This window comes from Triturus cristatus, chromosome 2_2 (genome assembly GCF_964204655.1).
Source record: "Triturus cristatus chromosome 2_2, aTriCri1.1, whole genome shotgun sequence".
In the NCBI taxonomy this organism is placed as follows: domain Eukaryota; kingdom Metazoa; phylum Chordata; class Amphibia; order Caudata; family Salamandridae; genus Triturus; species Triturus cristatus.
Window position 1 is genome coordinate 1,164,106,118 of NC_140582.1, and position 20,181 is coordinate 1,164,126,298.

Here is a 20,181-nt window from a genome sequence, read left to right on the forward strand (position 1 = left end):
GTCATCCCACACCTGGCTGTAAAACTTGTACAAAATGGCAATTTATGAAAACATGATTTAGAAATGTAATGATAAATTAATGTTATTAGAGGACATTTGAGGGGGAAGTCCTTAAATCTGAACTCTAATCTAGGACCCATTGAAAGGATAACCTTTTTTTCCCTTAACAGAGGACTCTCTCCCACACTCCCTACAATGGGTGGATCCACCTTTATAAAAAATGTAAGAATAATGGGTTAAACTGCTTAGCATATTGTAGATTTTTTAAAGTTTTGCTTTGATGACTGAGGAGGCTTGTCGGGCCTGATTGTCCATTAGTACAACCAATTTGCTTAATGTTTTATTATAATAATGTCTGAGAGTTTCATCTTTTTTATGCGGATTATATTATGTTACCTCTTTGCTATATCTGCCACTTTTTGGGAGAAAACCATTCAGTACTATATTGTACCTAATTTTGCTCTGAGATGTCAGTAAAGAATTTAAATACAAAAACAAGGTTCTGGTAGATGAGCTATAAACAAGGACATGCTGTCATGGACAATGAGACACAAGTGTCAAACAAGCTCATGGTGCTTAGTAGTTAAAAATAAAAACTGTGGTATAAACCGCACCAAAATAAAAAGGTAGATTTGTTCACTTTAGTAAAGTGCAATGTCCTGTACTGTTGTTGAAAAATATCAGTTGTCATCCAGTGACATTTAAAAAAAAGTGTATTGCTTACTTTGAATTTCCTCACACAATGTATACAAATTAATTTTAAGTATGTGCATCTTTTCAATCAATGTTTAAAACTACACTGTTTACCGTATTTCAAATACATAATAAAATGCTATAAAAGCCATTTTATTTTTTAATGAAAGGGTATTATTTTGTATTGTGTTGCAGGCAATTCAAGTAGTGGCAATAGGTGGATTTATTCAAGTTCCTGCACACCTTTTGGTGCTTGGATGAATCCATTGTGTTTGTCGTTTGGAATGACCAATCTGAATTGAGTTTTGAAGCCAACACATTTTATTTTTCATTAAAATACAAATATGAGCTTTTTACAGCTGCTTTTATTTAAGATGGAGCATGTGAGCTTTCTGTTGAGAAAGGTGCTAGCTTAAATTTCCGGATGAGTTAGGTCTCTTTGACAGGCTGGAAGAGTGAAGATGCTGCTGGATGCTGTTCCATTCCCTAGGTGACTTAAAGGGGCCGTGCGGTGCAGATAAAAAAAAAAGGTTACCCGCTCCTCCCTGTCTAGCAAGCACCTGCAATAGGCATTCTAGAATGTTGACATGTTGATGATATCATCTTGGATTCTGAGATCTATAGAGGCATCACTCACCAGATGGCCCTTTTATAATTCAATGAAGGAGACTCTAGGTGATGTGTACCCTCTTCTAAACTTCATGGGACATGACCAAACACTGCTCAGGTGAAGTCTTCCTGTGCCTGCTGATAGGTTTCAATTTGTAGCCTTTAAACTATAGATCGCTTGAACTAGAGAGGTTGCCTGTGGTTACAAATACCCGACTTAAGTAACCACTAATTTTCAAATGAATATGAATGCAAGAGAAAAGTGAGAATCTATCTGGGCACAAGATGTTTTGAAGACAGCATTTAGATAACTACATCTGTGTAAGCATTCTTGTGTGCATTTATATGTAACCTCATACAAACACTAAAACATCTCAGTATCATCAATATGAGGTCTTGGATTTAATGAGCATATTCTGTACCTATATAACCCATTCCCTCTAAGGTCTGTCAGAGACTTCTGAAAAGATTCCATTCTCGGTGGTCTGTGATAGAGCTGGTGAGGGATTGGGCAGTACGCTTCCCACCGAAATGGACTTCAGATTTGAAGATCATGAGCCATCAGGTAAGGAACATTGAGATATGTTAAATTTAAAATGAAGGCCTACGTTTTTAAGCAGAAAATCTATTTCATATCTTTGATACTCTGGGGATCTATGGGCCCGATTCACAGAACTAACTTAAGACAAAATCCTAAACTTACTACCATTTTGGTATTCACAGAAGGCACTTACTCATTTTGGTATCTACAGAAGGCACTTACTCATTTTGGTATTCTAAGCACAGAAGGCACTTACTCATCAATGAAAAAGAGCCTTCTCTGAATACCAAAATGAGTAAGTGCTTTCTGTGAATACCAAAATGGTAGTAAGTTTAGGATTTTGTGTTAAGTTAGTTCTGTGAATCGGGCTCTATCTGTTTACTCATGAATCTCTTATTCATAGCATGTTGTGTATATTTTATGTCTATGCCTTGAAGCTGCTATGGGTTAGGTAGAATTTGGCCTTTAACCACAAGTAAACCAATCTAGAGCAGTAATATTGATTCTATTGAGTCTTTCCTAGAGTTATCCACAGTTGTGTTGGTCTGCAGGAAACAGTGAGATATCAACACATGAATTGATTTCCACCCTCTTCTGGAAGCTTCTGCTATTTAATCTTGCATCTGTCTCAGCATTTTTTTAATTTATGACTTTCCTTTGATTCCATTGCATAAAGGATATGAATGTTCCCAAGATGATATATATATATATAATGAGTTTGTTTTTTTGTGCCAACAGGTAGAGTACCACCTGGGCCATATAATTTGCAACAAGTCGGTTCAGACAACGATCATAAGTGTATGACCATTAAGATAAATCTGAGCCTTGATCAATCACCAGGTTAGTATTGCAGAAGGTCACAGGATGACTGGAAAATGGAAAACAGGAATGACCGTCAAGATACAAAAAAAGGTTCTCTTGCTTACATATGAATGAGTATCCTGACAGTAACATAAAGAAGGGGTTAGCACTTAAGTGTTTCCCTAATAACCAACAACTTCGGATTTGGGAGAGGTCCTTGCTTTCCATTGTGGTTTTTTTTTTTTTTTATATAGCGCTAGAATCGACTCTGCGCTTCAGAGTTAAACATTCTTCTTTGATCTTAAGAACACGTTTCACTGAGCTGCTGTGGGACGCATTGTCTAGTCCAACTAATATTTGCCCCTCTGATTTAAAGGCCCAATTCTTATAGCATTTTACATACCTAGGTTGAACTTATTATGCAAAATTCTCACCTTACCCACAGACATTCAAAATCTAAATTCAGAGAATCAGGATTGGTGCACTTTTCCATATCTAGTGGCTTTGGAATTGCGGAAATGTTGCCGCTATTGTGAAATTTCTGTATTCAGTACATTTGGAGAAGATGTTTGTTCATAGATATTACTGGGTGGGTCCACCTGTAAATCCTTGTAAAACACCAACAAACCTGTGTATTTGTGGATATTCACCTACGATTTGCAGGTATACGCCTACCTTAAAAACACAGGCAAATATACTTCTGATTTGGGCGGGGAATCAGTATGTTTCGAGGCTGCAAGGAGCCAGGGGGGAGGGGTGTGGAGTAATGTCCCAGTATTATAAGTAGTATGTATTTCTCCATGATGAAGGTAGTTTTCTCAGGGTTGAAGCATAAAACAATTTAAATGTGCAAATGCACAGTTACATTTTGTTTTGAAATGTGAAGTTGCACATCTGAATGCAATCCTCCAATCCAAACGTGTGCATAAGTGAATACGTCTAGAAATCTACTGCTTGCCTAGATTTCCAGGATAACATCTAAATTTCCATCTGAATTTTAAAGCGTTGAACATTCACTCTCGACATAAGTAACCCAAGAGAAATCAAGTCTGACATTCGTCCTATTTCCTCTGTGACTCAAGCCTCTAAAAGCAGAAGACTTGGTCATGGTCCACAATGAAAGTGCAAAATATAATTACAGATGATGCATCTTCATTCAATTAATACCGTTTACAATGTGCTCAGAGAAAGTTGCTTATATCTAGTTGGTAAGGTGTGTAGATCTCTGGTCGGTAGGGTAGGAGATGCGGAGCATGGGTAGGGAAGGTGAGGCTAAGAATGGCACGGGGTGCGAACATGCTGTGAAATGGCTGCAGGGACTAGGATCTTTAGAGAAGTGAGTTGTTCTGTATGTGTAGGAGGAGAGACTTGACAATAGGGGCAGAGTGTGGGTGGTGGGTTGTTTAATCCTTTGTTTCCTATTATCCTTAGTAGCTGGCCTGTAAACCCCTTTAGGACCGGGCACATGGAAAGACACTGTGGTGTTGGGGGGGGGCTGCAGGATAAAGCCCTTCTTTTCATGCCTGGATACAAATATAAGATGACTTTCTTTGCTTGATATTTACTGTGGAATTGTTTTGATAAAGTGTTATAGAACCATAAACACACTGAGTTAGCGCTCTGAAGATAACCTCATCCACAGGACTAGCTAACATCAGTGCCTACTTGGCATAGAGCCTGAAGATTTGAAGTGTGTATGACCATGCTAAGGTCCCTCCTGGGTTCTAGGTCATTATTAATTGGGCTTTTCTATAGACACACTCAGACACTGAACTAAATGCACTTGTCCACAAGAGGAATAAACTCAAAAGAAAAAGAATGAATCACAAATTGCATTACATTACAATATAATTTGATATTGTGCACGAATCAGTTTAACTGGGTTATCTCAGCGCACTAATAAGCGGAAACATGCAGGTTTGTAATGCATTTATACCCCACATACCACTGCAGTTGTCAAACACGTTCTTGGCTTGGTTGCTAGTGAGATACATCATGTGAATGTTGTCAGGGAGACACTGCAATATACTGACCTGCATTACATGACCCAGTTGGCAAGGGATGTAGAATCAGGTTTCTTAAAGCAAGGATGAAAGTATATCACATTTCTCTACATGCTAGGTCTCTCCTAGTGGTAAGAAAGACAGAATTGTTGTGACACAAATGCTGCTCATAATGTTAGTGTGAAGCCTGAGCCCAAACATAAACCTATTAGCTAGTGTATGAATTGCAAAATCAGAATTTGCAACTGGTACTTCACTTAACTGTTCATTTTTTTATGTTTTCATTTACTCCCACAATGTTAGGCTTTGATGCATTTTGACTCCTAAAACAGATAAATTACTTCCATATCTGCAGGTATTGAATTTTGCTACTTCCTGCCGAGAAGATAACTAAAGTACTGCACATGTAATGAATTTGTATGGCTGCGTGTTTAATGTTTTTCCTCATATTAACCCGGATTTAGCTCAGTGGTTTCTGTTTCACCCGTTTGCACGTCTCTGCTGAATTTCTATCTGGCATCTGGATTTATTTGTAACTTTTCCTAGGGTAAAAAGAGCAGTCAGAGTCTGGAGAATAAAATGTAAAAAAAAAAAAAACCTTGATTTAAAATTGCATGGTAAAAATAAGTTGCAATGTACGGAAAATCAAATAATAGCGGAGTGTGAATATAGAGTTTTGAAGATGATGCTACTGGAAGCGTCTCATTCCTCACGTCTGCAATGGTTTGCATTGGATGAAACGTTGCAATTCAAAGGATTCGTTCATTTTTGTTTCAGAATACTTGTATATCCTTTCAGTAACTGTTATACTTTGAATTTGAGAAAAATATCAAAAGACATTAAAATCTTTGAAATGCATATTAACTTTTTCTCTTACTTTCAGTCAGAGAGTCTGGAACTTTGAAGCAGCACTGGAAAAATGTACACGGGACGTGGAGTTGGAATAATAATGAAATATATGCAAGACACAACCAATGCCCATCTCTGGTAGGCTCCCAGCAATACCACCTGTCCACTGGTGTCAGAGGACTGAGCACACCACAAAAGGAAGGCAGCACACGTGACTGTAGTGTTGCAAGTTATTCGATAAGAACGCACAAGAGGACAATAAATGGAAACTAAAAAGGGAAGTCAAAGATTGGGGACAATACCGCAAAGTCATCTAATGCCAATGTTATTGTCACGTATTTAAATGGGATAAAAAAACACCACTTTACTGAATGGGAACAAGATCCCTAAGACATTCTATGTTGCTTTTTACAGCAGGTCAGTCACATGCAACCAATAACACCAAGTCAAAGAAGGGAAATAAAAATCACCATTATAGATGGCAATTGTATCCATATATGGCAATATCTCAATGTGGCACCACCAAGACATTTAGTTGTAATTTAAGACGTCATATCAAGCAGTGGATTATATACATATAAGCCATTGTACATTTAAGTACAATATCAAGTCAGTGAACAAAATGTCTCACTGATTACATGGCAATACACAAATGCAAGTCAGTGCCATTCTATAAATTTAAGATTGAGTAAAATATCCATGCATCAATGAATGTAACTATATATCTTGAAGTCAATGATCGGGACATGTATCATTGACTCTTAATCCAAATGGTAATCTTCATTAAATAACAATGGAATTGTTGTGTCATTAAATCATATTTTTTGTATTTGTGGCAAGAAGCTATTGAATGGGGATGTAGAAATTAAAGGAATGACTAAGTCACTGAATATTAAAATCAATGGGGTCAAAAAATAGAACCGTACAAGCAAGTTATTCATCAAAACTGTATATCCAGGTAAACACATTGAAATGCCTCATTCAATGTGAGCATAAAACCCCAACTCAATGAGTCAGTATGTTCAATCCCAAAACCTAGGGTTGCACAGATTCTTCAACAATGACACACAACTTTTTATAATGGTTAGTAAATTAACACAATGTTGTGCACCATTTTGTACTATGTGTTCTCCCACACAAAACGTCAGTAAATAAACCGTCAGGTAGTTACAAAGTAAACTATATCCTAAATCATTGCTTGGCATTGTATCACCAAATGCAGGAATGGGAAGCAATTACTAATGAATGGATACACATAATTGAATAGAAGCAATATTAACAAATAATTCCAATTTTATTGCCTTTTAGTTAAGTGCTAGTACTGATTATTATAATGATAAAATACGTCCTCTAGAAACAAGCTCAGAATTTGCAGTAAACTCCATAAGAGCCTGAGGTGGATTACTGTAATAACATCTTCATTCTTGAGAAGCTACTTTGTTAGAAACTGGATACCATATCCGTGATTTCCTTAATAACACCATCTTCCGAGGTGGATTGCATTGTATTCAGCCAGGCAGGTAACGTGCATAAGGAGATAACATGAAGAAAAATCTTTCTCCACTGGGCAGGTGGTAAATAGAATGAACTGCCCAGCCACTTTAACTCTGTCTAACCACAGAGCTGCTATACAGAAATCACTTGGACTAGTGAAGGCAAGCTATTTATTATTCTCTGGGTTGTGGATCCATCCCTCGTGTATAATGTGTCCCTCCTTTTGGTTCTGTGAAAACACACCGGTTCTCCTTAGCAACACCAATTAATATTAGACCACCAAATATTTCGTCTCATTCTGTCTATGCTCCCTTGGTCATATTCTGTATTGGAAGCTGGCAAAGGTGCGAGCAGGCATAAGTTCCAAATTTGCACAGTACATGTCTTCAGGCAAATCCACACCTCCCAGACAATTCCTACTAATCCACATTCTTAGAACCCGTAATGGAAATATAGGGTTGTTTCCTTCAAACAATTGTGACGCCAACTTTGTATATTGTGAATCTCTGTCTCCAGTTCCAGAATGTACATTTTATGAACTATTGAGGTACCGTCAATCACATTCCAATTTTTGTACAGGCCGTGTACTTTATTGCACCTTACACCATCCTGGATGTTGATGTTTCAGTCCAGAAAGGATGCCCTGGAGGGCATGCCTAGAATCTGAAGCAATGAATGGGGTAGCGTGAGCCTGATGCTGTCTCCCTTTGGGGGTCTGCTCTTCATTTGCCTCTGTTCTGGGTTTTTTGGGGGGCTGTGAGTCATGTCTCAAATCAAGTAAACTAGTAAAATAGGTCACACTTCAACAACACTTCATTAGGCCAGTCCTTAATAACATTGTTTACTCCAGTAAAACTGTGTGCCCGGTTACTGTACTGGCGTTCTAAGAAATTATTTCTCCCTTTCTTCAGCAGTGGTTTTTGCAGGCCTCCAAATTTGCTTGATTCTGTCCATTATACAAATGGGATGGGTGGAGGGGGTCAATAACTAAAATAAACTATATATATATTAGTAAATGACTCATTTGCACTCTGTTGTCCCCATTCCACATACACAGAAGCAAACCAGACTGCAGGGGAGGTTCACAAAGGTCTATTACTCTCTGAACATTCCCAGCACAGTCAGCAGCACATGTCTAATCTCTCAGGCTAAGGTGCTCCTCACAGGGAGTGGTCCTAGCTTGGAAACCAATTTGCTCTTGCCTTAACCCCTTCCATGCTCATGACGGAACGGTTCCGTCATGAGCCACGGTTGAGCTGTGCTCATGACGGAACCGTTCCGTCATGAGCCCGCCCGCGCTCGAACCCTTCAGCACCGCGGCGGAATTCGCCCAGCGCTGAAGGGGTTAAAACATCCTTTTAGTCATAAGAATTTTCCATGGTGATTTCTATTTACAAAACAAAAACACAGACTGCATTTACTGAATGTAAATAGGAAGGGTGTTCCCCACTCCCCTCCCATTTATTGGTAAACAAAAATGTGCTAAATGTACTAAATACAATGAAAACCAACTCCCAAAATGTAGAATGTATAGGAAAAAGAGTCATTGAAACTTAGGCCTGAAAGCCTTCCAATCTAATACATTTAAGATTGGAACTATGTAATTACAGAACAAACATAAACTCTTCTCATTAAGAGTGATTTCTTCGCCTGAATTCTCTCCATAGTACAAGTTTGATTTTTTTCATGAAAAACACTGCCAGTGTATTAATAAACTACAAGTCAAATCACACGGTTCTACAGCGCAATGTATTAATCTTAATGCTGAGTGGAATTTCTCCATTCATTGTACAACATAGTTCAATTTTCTCCTTTAAAGGGGCCATCTCGTGAATGATGTCACAGTACAACTTGAAACCACTAATTGATGTCATCAAACAAAGCAACAATGTAGAACACCTGTTAGTGACTGTTCAAGAGGCAGGAATGGAGGAAGATAATTGTTTTTTTTTTTCTCATCACTGGATAGCCCCTTTAAGAATGGAGAGACGTGGGGCAAGTGAAAGGCGCACCCTAGTCTTCCCCCGGGAAACTTTGTGATTGGGGAAAGGCCAGACAAGGTATAGGTGGGAACAGGAGAAGGGGTGGATTTGAGGGAAAGTATAAGGAGTCAAGGGAGGCATGGACAGCCTCTTCTCGACTCCTTTGCACTACCGGGAGGAGAGATAGAAAAATCTGTGAGGAGATAGAAAAAGCAGTGAGGGCAGTTAGGGACTTCTGCAGGTATGATGAGCGAGGCGTGGATCAACATGAGGCATTGAGGGCCGCCCTACGCACCCCCGGTGCCACAGTACACACAGATTTAATCAGGCCTCGGGTTTTAGACCAGGCTTGTGTGGAATGTGCTGCCCGATGCGTGCCACGTCTGGCAGAGTAGCGGCCACGATAGTTACATGTTTTCCTCCACGGGGAAATCTCAGGGCAAAACAGTGGAGGTGGAGCGTGGATGGATCACACCGGCTGCGGTGGTTTAAAAGAAAGCCCCGGGGAGGCGGCACAGCCTCCCAGTAATACTAGTGCACAAGGGAGAGGGGAGGCCGGAGCAAGGCCTGGTGCACAGCCAGAGGGTGGGGCCTAGCGGGAGCAGCCACACACCTGTTTGCGTGGAGCCACCCAGTGCCAATGTGAATTTCAGGCCTGTTGGGGATGATGTCTTTAGATTTAATGGCCAAGACGGCCTCAGGGGGACTGGGGCTTGCCTTCTAAAAGATAGAAGCGGGGGAGCCCCAGCTCATTCAGGTGAATGAGGTCAGAACAGGGGGCCCAGGCACAGTGCATGCACCAGGAGGGAGGAGAAGCTGAGCAGTGGCCTGCAGGGCTGGGGTCAAATCTAGATCCAGAGGTAGGGGGTGGATAAGGGAGCAGCGCCAGCCCAGTAAAGAGAATGGAGAGAGGTGATAGTTCCTCTGCACAGACAGTGGGGGGGGGGGGTGCTAGACTAGAGTCACCTCGTCAAAAAAGCAAAAGGCATCCTAGTGATCAGGGGTACAGGGTCCAGACTTGAAGGGCAGGGTAGGGGAGGGCGATGGTTAAGGGTTCCAGACGGAGGAAAGGAGGGGTCAAGGACTGTGGAAGCTAATGTGGCTCAGGGGCCCAGTGGTGCAGGGGACCTGTCCTGTTGGTACAGCCTGGGGGGAAGGATCAGCGATGCCAGCAGGTGAGGCTGGCAGGCAGTTGGTGATGCCAACTGGGCACACGACGGCCCTAGGACGTCGGCCCATAGAGGTCGGGTGGTCTGCGGTAGCTCCCCTTTGCGATGGTCTCGGTCAAGCGGCACTCATCTAGAGCCATACACTACATTGGATTGGAAAGAGATGTGTTTGGGAGAAAGAGTGGTGGGGTGGGATGACATGGCATGTCATGCTGTGTATGAGGTGGACGCAGGTGAGGATGAGTTGAAGTTGGATTATGATAACGGCAACGATGAGTGGGAGGAAGGTGAACTGCATGATGATGAAGTGGGGGTGCCAAAGATCCCAGAGCGAGGAGGTATTACAGAAGGTACAGTTGGTGTGTTTCAGAGGTCAAGAGCAGACAAGGGACACACCGCTGGAAAGCAGGCCGGGGCAAGTAGCAGATTGTCGCAAGAACAGACAGGATGTTGGCGGATTACCTTCAGGTAATAAAGATTGGTGGTAAAGTGTGGCACACGCAAGAAAGGGAGACAGGTGCAAAAGAAGGTAAGTCAGTTGAGGTCGAGGATGAGGTCATTGAGGGAGTAGGAAAGAAACCGACAGACACAGTGAGGGTGCCAGCGATGCTTAAGGTGGCGGTGAGTAAAAAGGTCGAAGAAGGAACAGGGGCTCAGACAGATGACGCAAAAGCAACAGACTTCACTGAGGAAGACAAGAACAAGGAGGGTGGGGCAAATAAGAAAAGGCTTCCGTACATGGGCTTGGTGATGTCCCTGTGGTCCCATATATCTGACAAGACGAAGAATAGGATATGGAAGCAGGGCCATATCGGGCATTCCCCAGGGAGGCTGGAAGGTTGGGGCCAGTTTTGTAGCGGTGGGGGATGGTTTTGTTACTGGGGGCCGGTATTGAAGTGGTGCTACAGCATCGACTCCCAGTAACAAAAGCAGCAAGCATTTCCAGCTTCCCGGGGCCAGACATTGCTTCCCCAGGCGCTGGTCCGAGAAAATTGCCAGAGCTGCTTTGGGTTCCCTGTCCAGCCCTGTATGGAAGCATGAGTATGTGGATGTTTTAAAGTTATTACATGAGGCATTCAGGCTAAAAAGGGCTCTAAGGAAGAGGAGTGGGAGCTGGCAAGGCTGCTCAGGGTGCCCATTAATATGGATGACTGGACGTCGGCCTTTTTAATTTACACCAGAATTTATTGCAAGAAACATGCAGCAGACAGGGCCATTGCACTATTCAAGTATATGGATATTATTATAAAAGCGCTAATGCATTTTGGGGGCTATAAGCATCTCAGCTATGATGAGGAGTTCAGAGTTTGGTTGAGTTTTAACCTAGACAAGCCGTGGGGGGTGTATATTCTGAATTGTGGATGCAATGGATGTCTCAACACAGTCAACGGCTTCTACGCAATTGGCTAGTGTCCTCCAATTTGGGGTGCCATTTATGTGGACAGAGAGTTGTCCATGGGCTGTGACATTTTGTGTGCTTTGATGGAGACTTTCAGCACTTTTTGCAGTGGGTGTTTACGAAGAAGAGTGGGCACTGAGAGGTGTCCCATTTCTTGGATGATTTTCTGTTTGTGGGCACAAAGTAGTCAGATGATTGTCACAGGACTCTGATACGATTCAAGAGGTTAGCTGTGGACCTGGGAGTTCCACTTGCTCCGGAGAACACAGAGAGCCTCAGTAAGGTGTTGACAGTTTTGGGTATTGAACTGAACATGGAGTTGTTGGTGGCGACGTTGGTGAGTGAAGGCTCAGGAGATTCAACAATTTTTTGACTAAGTCATTGGGGAACGCAGACTGGGGTTGAAGAATGTGCAGAAGTTGTTAGGTTTCTTGAATGCATGCAGAGAATTCAGGGGTGAACGGAGATTGGGCATGGCTACGTTTGGAGAAGTTATACCCCACCACAGAGCCCGGATTTCTTTGGCAGTGAGAGCTCATCTGTGTGTTTAGAATGCTTTTATGGTTGACTTTAATGGAATGTTGATAATGTTTCTGGAGGAGAACATGGTTTGGCAGGTACAGATTTTTTTCAGATGTGGCGGGAGCCCATGATTTTGGTCTGTTCTGGGATGGACGGTGGTGTGCGGAGAGGTGGCCGCCACATTGGTTTCAGCAGGGATTCTGGAATTTTTTCAGTTGTTGGTGCCATTGACAGTGTGGAGAGGTGAGTTAGCGAACAGGACAGTGATGTCCACTGTGTACAATACGATGGTAGTTTACTTGGTGAACAGAAAGAGGGCACGGGATCTGAGATTCCTGAGATTATTGAGACGATTTATGCTGGGTTGTTTGCGATTAAACATTATTTTCTAGGCTGAACATGTGCCAGGTGTGAACATGGTATATAGCAGATTCCTTAGCTCATTTGCAGTGGCACCGATTCCGCAACTTGTAACCAGAAGCAGAGGACAGCAAAACGCCATTCCCTGCAGGCATTTGGGCAAGGGGTTAGTGAGAGTGATTGGATTGATGTAGAGGTCTTTAGCGGATTCTGCCAAGAGGGGCTATCATCATCTGGCATGGAGCGAGTTTGAGACTTTTGAGGGATGCCCAAGGAGGACATTGAGACAAGACCGCAGTGACAGGGAAGGACGGGTGATACGTTTTGTTCTGTCTTTAATTGACAAAGGTTTCTCGCCCCTGACCATAGCGAGAAAGCTGGCGGGCAATTCTTTTTATAGGAAATTGTACTGGGTCTTTGACCCGGTGAGGGATGAGAGTTTGTGGAGTATTTTGAAAGGGTAGGGTAGAGAGCAGGGTGCAGGGGGCATAAATTGTTGTCATGATGGGTTTGAGGTGGCACTTTTCAGGTTGTGCATGATACGGATGTTCTTTGTTGTGTTCATGGTGTCTGAGTTGTTTTCTCATTATACCTTGTCTCCTACATATTGTTGATGGTCACACAGTAATTGTTGACACAACTGCCACAAACTGTTACATGCTGCAGGTAACTCCAACACCCTGCAATTACCTTGTAACCATACTATGCGATCATGTACTCATATGGAAGGAGTCCCAATCACAACTGCTGGATTGTGATAAATGTCTTGTCAATAAAACCATTTACACAAAAAAATGAGAATTGTTGGGTGAACAAGGTGATTACGTATCAAAGATGTTTGACGTTATGTTAATGTTGTTGAGGTTGATTAATGGTTTTGAAACCCTGTCCAAATAAAATGACCTTTTACAGTTCATGATAGTATGGCTGGCGTGTGATTATTTCACGTACCACTGGCTCCCGCCTTCCCTCCTCTTGCTCAAGATTCCAGTGGCCTGTTTCCTACTGCTGCCTCTGAAGTTTTCCTCTTATATGCAATCCTCTGGAGGGATCTGGCCTCTCTTTATCTCCATTCCACGGCTCGCTGCAGAATGTTCTCTGCCTTCAAAGCATTAGGCACAGCTGAGCAGGTAAGAGGTTTAATCAGATTAGTTGGCAGCAGTTCAGACCAGGGTGAAACAAGGTCAGCAGCTTGTGTGAACGTCCCATTCTGCAAAGGGAGGACTTTAATTGATTACTGTCTACCACTTTGCTTACTGTGACAAAACCCTTTTTAACAGCTTTCTGTAACTGAATCATTTATTTTTTGTGCACACTTCAATACCATGACGGGTTTGGGCAGGAGGGTATCACTCGAGGTGTCATGAAGTCTGGCTGTGTCTCAGATTTGTTGTTGCCACAATCAGGACTGTCCATCGGTTGTTAAAGTGGAGGTGGGCTTTTGTCATGATATGTGGGTAAAGGGCGCTGTGGGCATTCTAATTGATAGCAAGAGCCCTCATGACTGGCCCTCTCAGGGCAAGTCTTGGGAAAGGCCTCTGTGGCCTCAGATTCACTTCTGAAGCTGTAGGGTTGCCTGTAGATGAGTTTGGATGAGTTTGGATCCCTATGTTAAGGTAGATGTAGGCAGTCCGGAACCTGACAGGATGTGCAATGGACAGCTGCTCGCGATTGATCAGGTCTGGCCCAAGCACAATAAACAATCTGAGGAAGGCGGGACATCATAGCAATACACATTTGCTGAACGCATACCACTGGATGCACATAAATGCAAGGCAAGCGGTGCACAATGAATGCTCTGTACCCAATTAATACATGCAGTAACTATAAAGATGTCTGAACCGGCGGATGTAGAGAACTGTTCCTGGGTATTCATCTAAAGCTCCGATCCCAGCAGAATGATGGGGACCCCCTGCAGAATGTGATACGGGGCCCCCAACACTCCCATATTTCTCAAATATTCATTGGCTTTGGGCTGATGGGGCCTCCCTGAATGGTTGGAGGCCCTCTGAAGGGTTGGGGGGCCCCGTTTGCTGCAGCACTTGTGCTATGCCCTTGCCTCCCAGAGAACACACTCTTGAGAGGTCCCCTGAACTGTGGGGCCAGTTGGTACCCTTGCTGTCCGATGGTGGAGGGTACTTTGTAGAAGAAACATCGCCCTGATGTAGAGAGGGTGCCAAGTAGGATGTGCAACATATGTAAACCTCTACCCTTCCATGACAGAGACAACCAGGTGCTCCCAGGGGGCTTCCAGGCAGCTAGGCCATGTCAGAGGTTGAGATGATAAGCGCTCCAATTATTGGATAAACACGTCTTATCCACACTGATGATAACTTCGAGGTTGGGGTTAGGTCCTATGCTGCTGGATGATAAACATTATATGGACCCCACAGACCACCTAATCTCCCTGGAGATCCTAGAGTTTTTCTCAATAGCAGTAGCATTATTCTAATCTCCAGAGAAATAACCTCCAACAACAATAGGTCTTGCCTATGCAAGAGCCTATAGTTTTAGCCATGTTGTACACCAACATGGCTGCTGTTCAGCTTGGCTAAAAGTTAGTGGGGTAAAGGAGAGTGGCTTGGAGCGGAGTGTCGTAAAGTGGAGTAGAGTGAAGTGTCATGGCATGGCCTGCAGTGGGTTAGAGTGGTGTAGAATAGAGTTGAGTACCATGGAGTGGAATGTCATGGAGTGTTGTGGAGTATCATGGAGCGAGTGGAGTAGAGTGTCATAGAGTGCTGTGGCATAGAGTGTCATAGAGTGGTGTAGAGCAGAGTGGAGTGGTGTTGCATAGAATGGAGCAGAGTGTTGTAGAGTATAGTGGCGAAGAGCAGAGTAGATGGTCATAGAGTGGAGTGGCATAGAATGGAGTAGTGTAGGAAAGTGGAATGGCATAGAGTGGAGTAGTGTTGTATAGTTGAGTGGCGTAGAGTGGAGTGGCATAGAGTGTAAAAGAGTGGAGTAGAGTGCCATAGAGTGGAGTAGTGGAGTGGAGTAGAATGCAGTGGAGTAAAGTGGCATCGAGTTCCATAGAGCGTTACAGAGTGGAGTAATGTTTTATAGTGGCATAGAGTGCAGTAGAGGATTGTAGAGTGGAGTTGCATTAAGCATTGTGGAGTGCTGTAGAGGGTGTTGCATAGAATGTTGTAGAGTAGAGTGGCGTAGAGCAGAGTAGATGGTTGTAGAGTGGCATGAAATGTCATGGAGGGAATTGCATAGAGCGTTGTAGTGTGGAATAGTGTTGTAGAGTGACGTAGAGTGTTGTGGAGTGGAGCAGAGTATCATGCAGTGTTGTAGAGCAGAGTGGAGTGGTGCAGAGGGTGTTGCATAGAGTGTTGTAAAGTGGAGTAGATTGGCATAGAGTGGAGTAGTGTAGGAGAGTGGAATGGCATAGAGTATATTAGAGCATTGGATAGTCGAGTGGCGTAGAGTGGAGTGGCGTGGAGAGGGAGTTGCTTAGAGCATTGTAGAGTGGAGTAGCGTTGTAGAGTGGCATGGAGTAGAGTGTTATAGAGTGGAGAGGCATAGAGTGGAGTATAGTTTAATGGAGTAGAGCATCATAAAGTGGAGTATCATAGAGTGTAGGGTCATACAGTAGGGTAGAGTAGCCTAGAGTGAAGTGGCAGAAAGTGCAGTGGTGCAGAGTAGATTAGCATAGAGTGCAGTGGCGTAGCATGCATTGGTTTTGAGTAAAGTGGTGTAGAGTGCAGTGACATTGAATAGATTGGCGTAGAGTAGCGTGGTGCAGAGTAGATTGCAGTGGTGTAGAGTACAGTGGCATAGAGTGCAGAGTAGATAGTTTCAGAGTAGAGTGAAGTGGCGTAGAGTCGAGTGGTTCAAGGTAGAGTGCAGAGGTGTAGAGTAGAGCGCAGTGGGGTAGAGTACAATTGTGTAGAGTGCAGTGGTGCAGAATATGGCATGGAGTGATGCAGAGAGATGCAGAGTGTAGTGGCATAGAGTGCATTGGTGTGGAGTAGAGTGGTGCAGAGTAGAGTACAGTGGCATAGAGTATAGTGACATAGAGTGCATTTGCGTTGAGTAGAGTGGTGCAGAGAGCAGTGGCATAGAGTCCAGTGGGGCAGAGTGGATTAGAATGGTGTAGAGTGCAGTGACAGATCGCAATGGTGTGTAGTGGCGTAGTGTGCAGTGGCATAGAGTGCAGTTGTGCAGAATAGAGTGACATTGAGTTCAATGGCAGAGAGCGCAGTCCTGCAGAGTAGAGTGGTGGAGAGCGCAGTGGCATAGAGTACAGTAGTGCAGAGTAAAATAGAATGGTGTAGAGTGCAGTGACATAGATCCCAATGGTGTAGAGTGGTGTAGTGTGCAGTGGCGTAATGTGCAGTAGTGTGCAGTGATCTAGCATGCAGTGGCATAGAGTGCAGTTGTGCAGAATAGAGGGACATTGAGTTCAATGGCAGAGAGCGCAGTCCTGCAGAGTAGAGTGGTGGAGAGCGCAGTGGCGTAGAGTACAGTAGTGCAGAGTAAAATAGAATGGTATAGAGTGCAGTGACATAGATCCCAATGGTGTAGAGTGGTGTAGCGTGCAGTGGCGTAATGTGCAGTAACTAGGAGTTCAACAGAGTAGAGTGGCATTGAGTTCAGTGGCAGAGGCTGCAGTCTTGCAGAATAGAGTGTCGTACAGTGCAGCCGCATAGAGTGCAGCGGCATACAGTAGAGTGGTGCAGAGTAGAGCAGTGCAGAGAGCACTGGCGTAAAGTACAGTGGTGCAGAGTAGAATAGAGTGGCAAAGCATGCAGTGGCTTAGAGTGCAGTGGCAAAGAGTGCAGTGGTGCATAGTAGAGTAGGGTAGAGTGCACTGACTAGGGTGTTACAGAGTAGAGTATAGTGGTGTAGAGTGTAGTAATGCACAGTAGTTGGCGTAGAGTGCATTGGTTTTGAGTAAAGTGGTGTAAAGTAGATAGGTGCAGAGTAGAATGGCACAGTGTGGAATGCTGTGGTGTAGATTGCAGTGGCGCAGAGTGGAGTAGAGTGGTGTAGAGTGCAGTGGTGTGGAGTAGATTGTTTCAGAGTAGAGTGAAGTGTCACAGAGTGGAGTTGTGCAAGGTAGAGTGCAGTGGCATAGAATGGTGGCGTAGAGTACATTGGCTTCAGAGTGCAGTTTTCCAGAGTAGAGAGGTGTAAAGTAGCATAGAGTGCAAGGGCATAGAGTGGAGAGGCGCGTAGTGGAGTTGAGTGGTGTAGAGGGCATTCGCATAGAGTAGATTGTTTCAGAGTAAAGTGGCGTAGGGTGTAGTGGTATGGTGCAGGGTAGAGTGCAGTGGCATAGAGTGCAGTGTTACAGAGAAGAGTGGCGTAGAGTGGAGTGGTGCAGAGTAGAATGGAGTGTCCTAGACTGTACTTGTGTATAGTGCAGTGGCGAAGAGTGTAGTGGTGCATAGTAGAGTGGGGTAGAGTGCACTGGCATAGAGTAAAGTGGTGCAGAGTAAAGTAGAGAGACGTAAAGTGAAGTGGCGCAGAGTGCAGAGGTGCACAGTAGATTAGAGTGGCATAAAGTGTGGAGGCGTAGAGTGCAATGGCACAGAGTGCATTGGCACTGATTGCATTGCAGTAGAGTTTCGCAGAGTGGAGTGGTGCAGAGTAGCTTGCAGTCATATAGAGTGCATTGGCGCAGAGTTGAGTGGCATAGAGTTCAGTGGCAGAAAGTGCAGTGTTGCAGAGTAGTGTTGTAGAGAGCAGTGGTGTAACGTACCGTGGTGTGCAGTGCATTGGTGTAAAGTGCAGTGACGTAGAGAGCTGCAGAGTAAAGTGTCATAGAGTGAAATGGTGTAGAGTGATGTGGCATAGAATAGAGTGTTGCAGAGTACAGTATAGTGGGATGCAGAGTAGATTGGCATAGAGTGTATTGTTTTGATTAAAGGGGTGTAGAGTGCATTGGCGTTCAGTGCAGTGGCATAGAGTGCATCGGCGTAAAACAGTGGAGTGGAGTGGCGCAGGGTAGATTGCAGTGGTGTAGAGTGAAATGGCGCAAAGTGGAATAGAATGGTGTAGAGTGCAGTGCTGTTGAGTAGATTGTTTCAGAGTAGAGTACAGTGGTGTAGAGAGCAATGTCAAAGAGTACAGTGTCTTAAAGTGCAGTGTCATAAAGTGCAGTGCTGCAGAGTAGATGATGGTGGATTGGCGTTGAGTGCAGTGACATAAAGTGGAGTGATGCAGAATAGAGTGGCATAGAGTGTAATGGCAAACAGTGCATTTAGGTAAATTGGAGTAGAGTTGCATAGGGTAGAGTGGTGCAGAGTAGGGTGCAGTGGTGTAGAGAAAAGTGGTGTTTAGTGCAGTGTTGCTGAGTAGAGTGGCATAGAGTAAAGTGATGTAGAGCGAAGTGGTGCAGAGTAGTGTGGAGTGGTACAGGGTAGAATGCAGTGGCATAGAACGTAGCGATGCAGAGTGTAGTGTCATAGAGTGTAGTGGCGTAGATTGTTGTGGCGTCAAGTGCATTAGCATACAGTGGTTTAGAGTGGTGCAGTGTAGAGTGCAGTGGTGTGGAGTAGATTGTTTCAGAGTAGAGTGAAGTGTCACAGAGTGGAGTTGTGCAAGGTAGAGTGCAGTGGCATAGAATGGTGGCGTAGAGTACATTGGCTTCAGAGTGCAGTTTTCCAGAGTAGAGAGGTGTAAAGTAGCATAGAGTGCAAGGGCATAGAGTGGAGAGGCGCGTAGTGGAGTTGAGTGGTGTAGAGGGCATTCGCATAGAGTAGATTGTTTCAGAGTAAAGTGGCGTAGGGTGTAGTGGTATGGTGCAGGGTAGAGTGCAGTGGCATAGAGTGCAGTGTTACAGAGAAGAGTGGCGTAGAGTGGAGTGGTGCAGAGTAGAATGGAGTGTCCTAGACTGTACTTGTGTATAGTGCAGTGGCGAAGAGTGTAGTGGTGCATAGTAGAGTGGGGTAGAGTGCACTGGCATAGAGTAAAGTGGTGCAGAGTAAAGTAGAGAGACATAAAGTGAAGTGGCGCAGAGTGCAGAGGTGCACAGTAGATTAGAGTGGCATAAAGTGTGGAGGCGTAGAGTGCAATGGCACAGAGTGCATTGGCACTGATTGCATTGCAGTAGAGTTTCGCAGAGTGGAGTGGTGCAGAGTAGCTTGCAGTCATATAGAGTGCATTGGCGCAGAGTTGAGTGGCATAGAGTTCAGTGGCAGAAAGTGCAGTGTTGCAGAGTAGTGTTGTAGAGAGCAGTGGTGTAACGTACCGTGGTGTGCAGTGCATTGGTGTAAGGTGCAGTGACGTAGAGAGCTGCAGAGTAAAGTGTCATAGAGTGAAATGGTGTAGAGTGATGTGGCATAGAATAGAGTGTTGCAGAGTACAGTATAGTGGGATGCAGAGTAGATTGGCATAGAGTGTATTGTTTTGATTAAAGGGGTGTAGAGTGCATTGGCGTTCAGTGCAGTGGCATAGAGTGCATCGGCGTAAAACAGTGGAGTGAAGTGGCGCAGGGTAGATTGCAGTGGTGTAGAGTGAAATGGCGCAAAGTGGAATAGAATGGTGTAGAGTGCAGTGCTGTTGAGTAGATTGTTTCAGAGTAGAGTACAGTGGTGTAGAGAGCAATGTCAAAGAGTACAGTGTCTTAAAGTGCAGTGTCATAAAGTGCAGTGCTGCAGAGTAGATGATGGTGGATTGGCGTTGAGTGCAGTGACATAAAGTGGAGTGATGCAGAATAGAGTGGCATAGAGTGTAATGGCAAACAGTGCATTTAGGTAAATTGGAGTAGAGTTGCATAGGGTAGAGTGGTGCAGAGTAGGGTGCAGTG

The 20,181-nt window shown here is 44.0% G+C and overlaps 1 long non-coding RNA gene across 1 annotated transcript in view; it reads left to right on the forward strand.

The window, feature by feature from the left end:
• LOC146863290 (uncharacterized) overlaps positions 1–8,195 on the forward strand; it is a 354,056-nt gene extending 345,861 nt beyond the window's left edge. The window contains exons 9-10 of the long non-coding RNA XR_014978589.1: positions 2,582–2,683; positions 5,531–8,195. This is a non-coding gene — a long non-coding RNA (uncharacterized LOC146863290). The remainder of the gene's footprint in view (positions 1–2,581; positions 2,684–5,530) is intronic.
• The last annotated feature ends 11,986 nt before the right edge of the window (positions 8,196–20,181 follow it).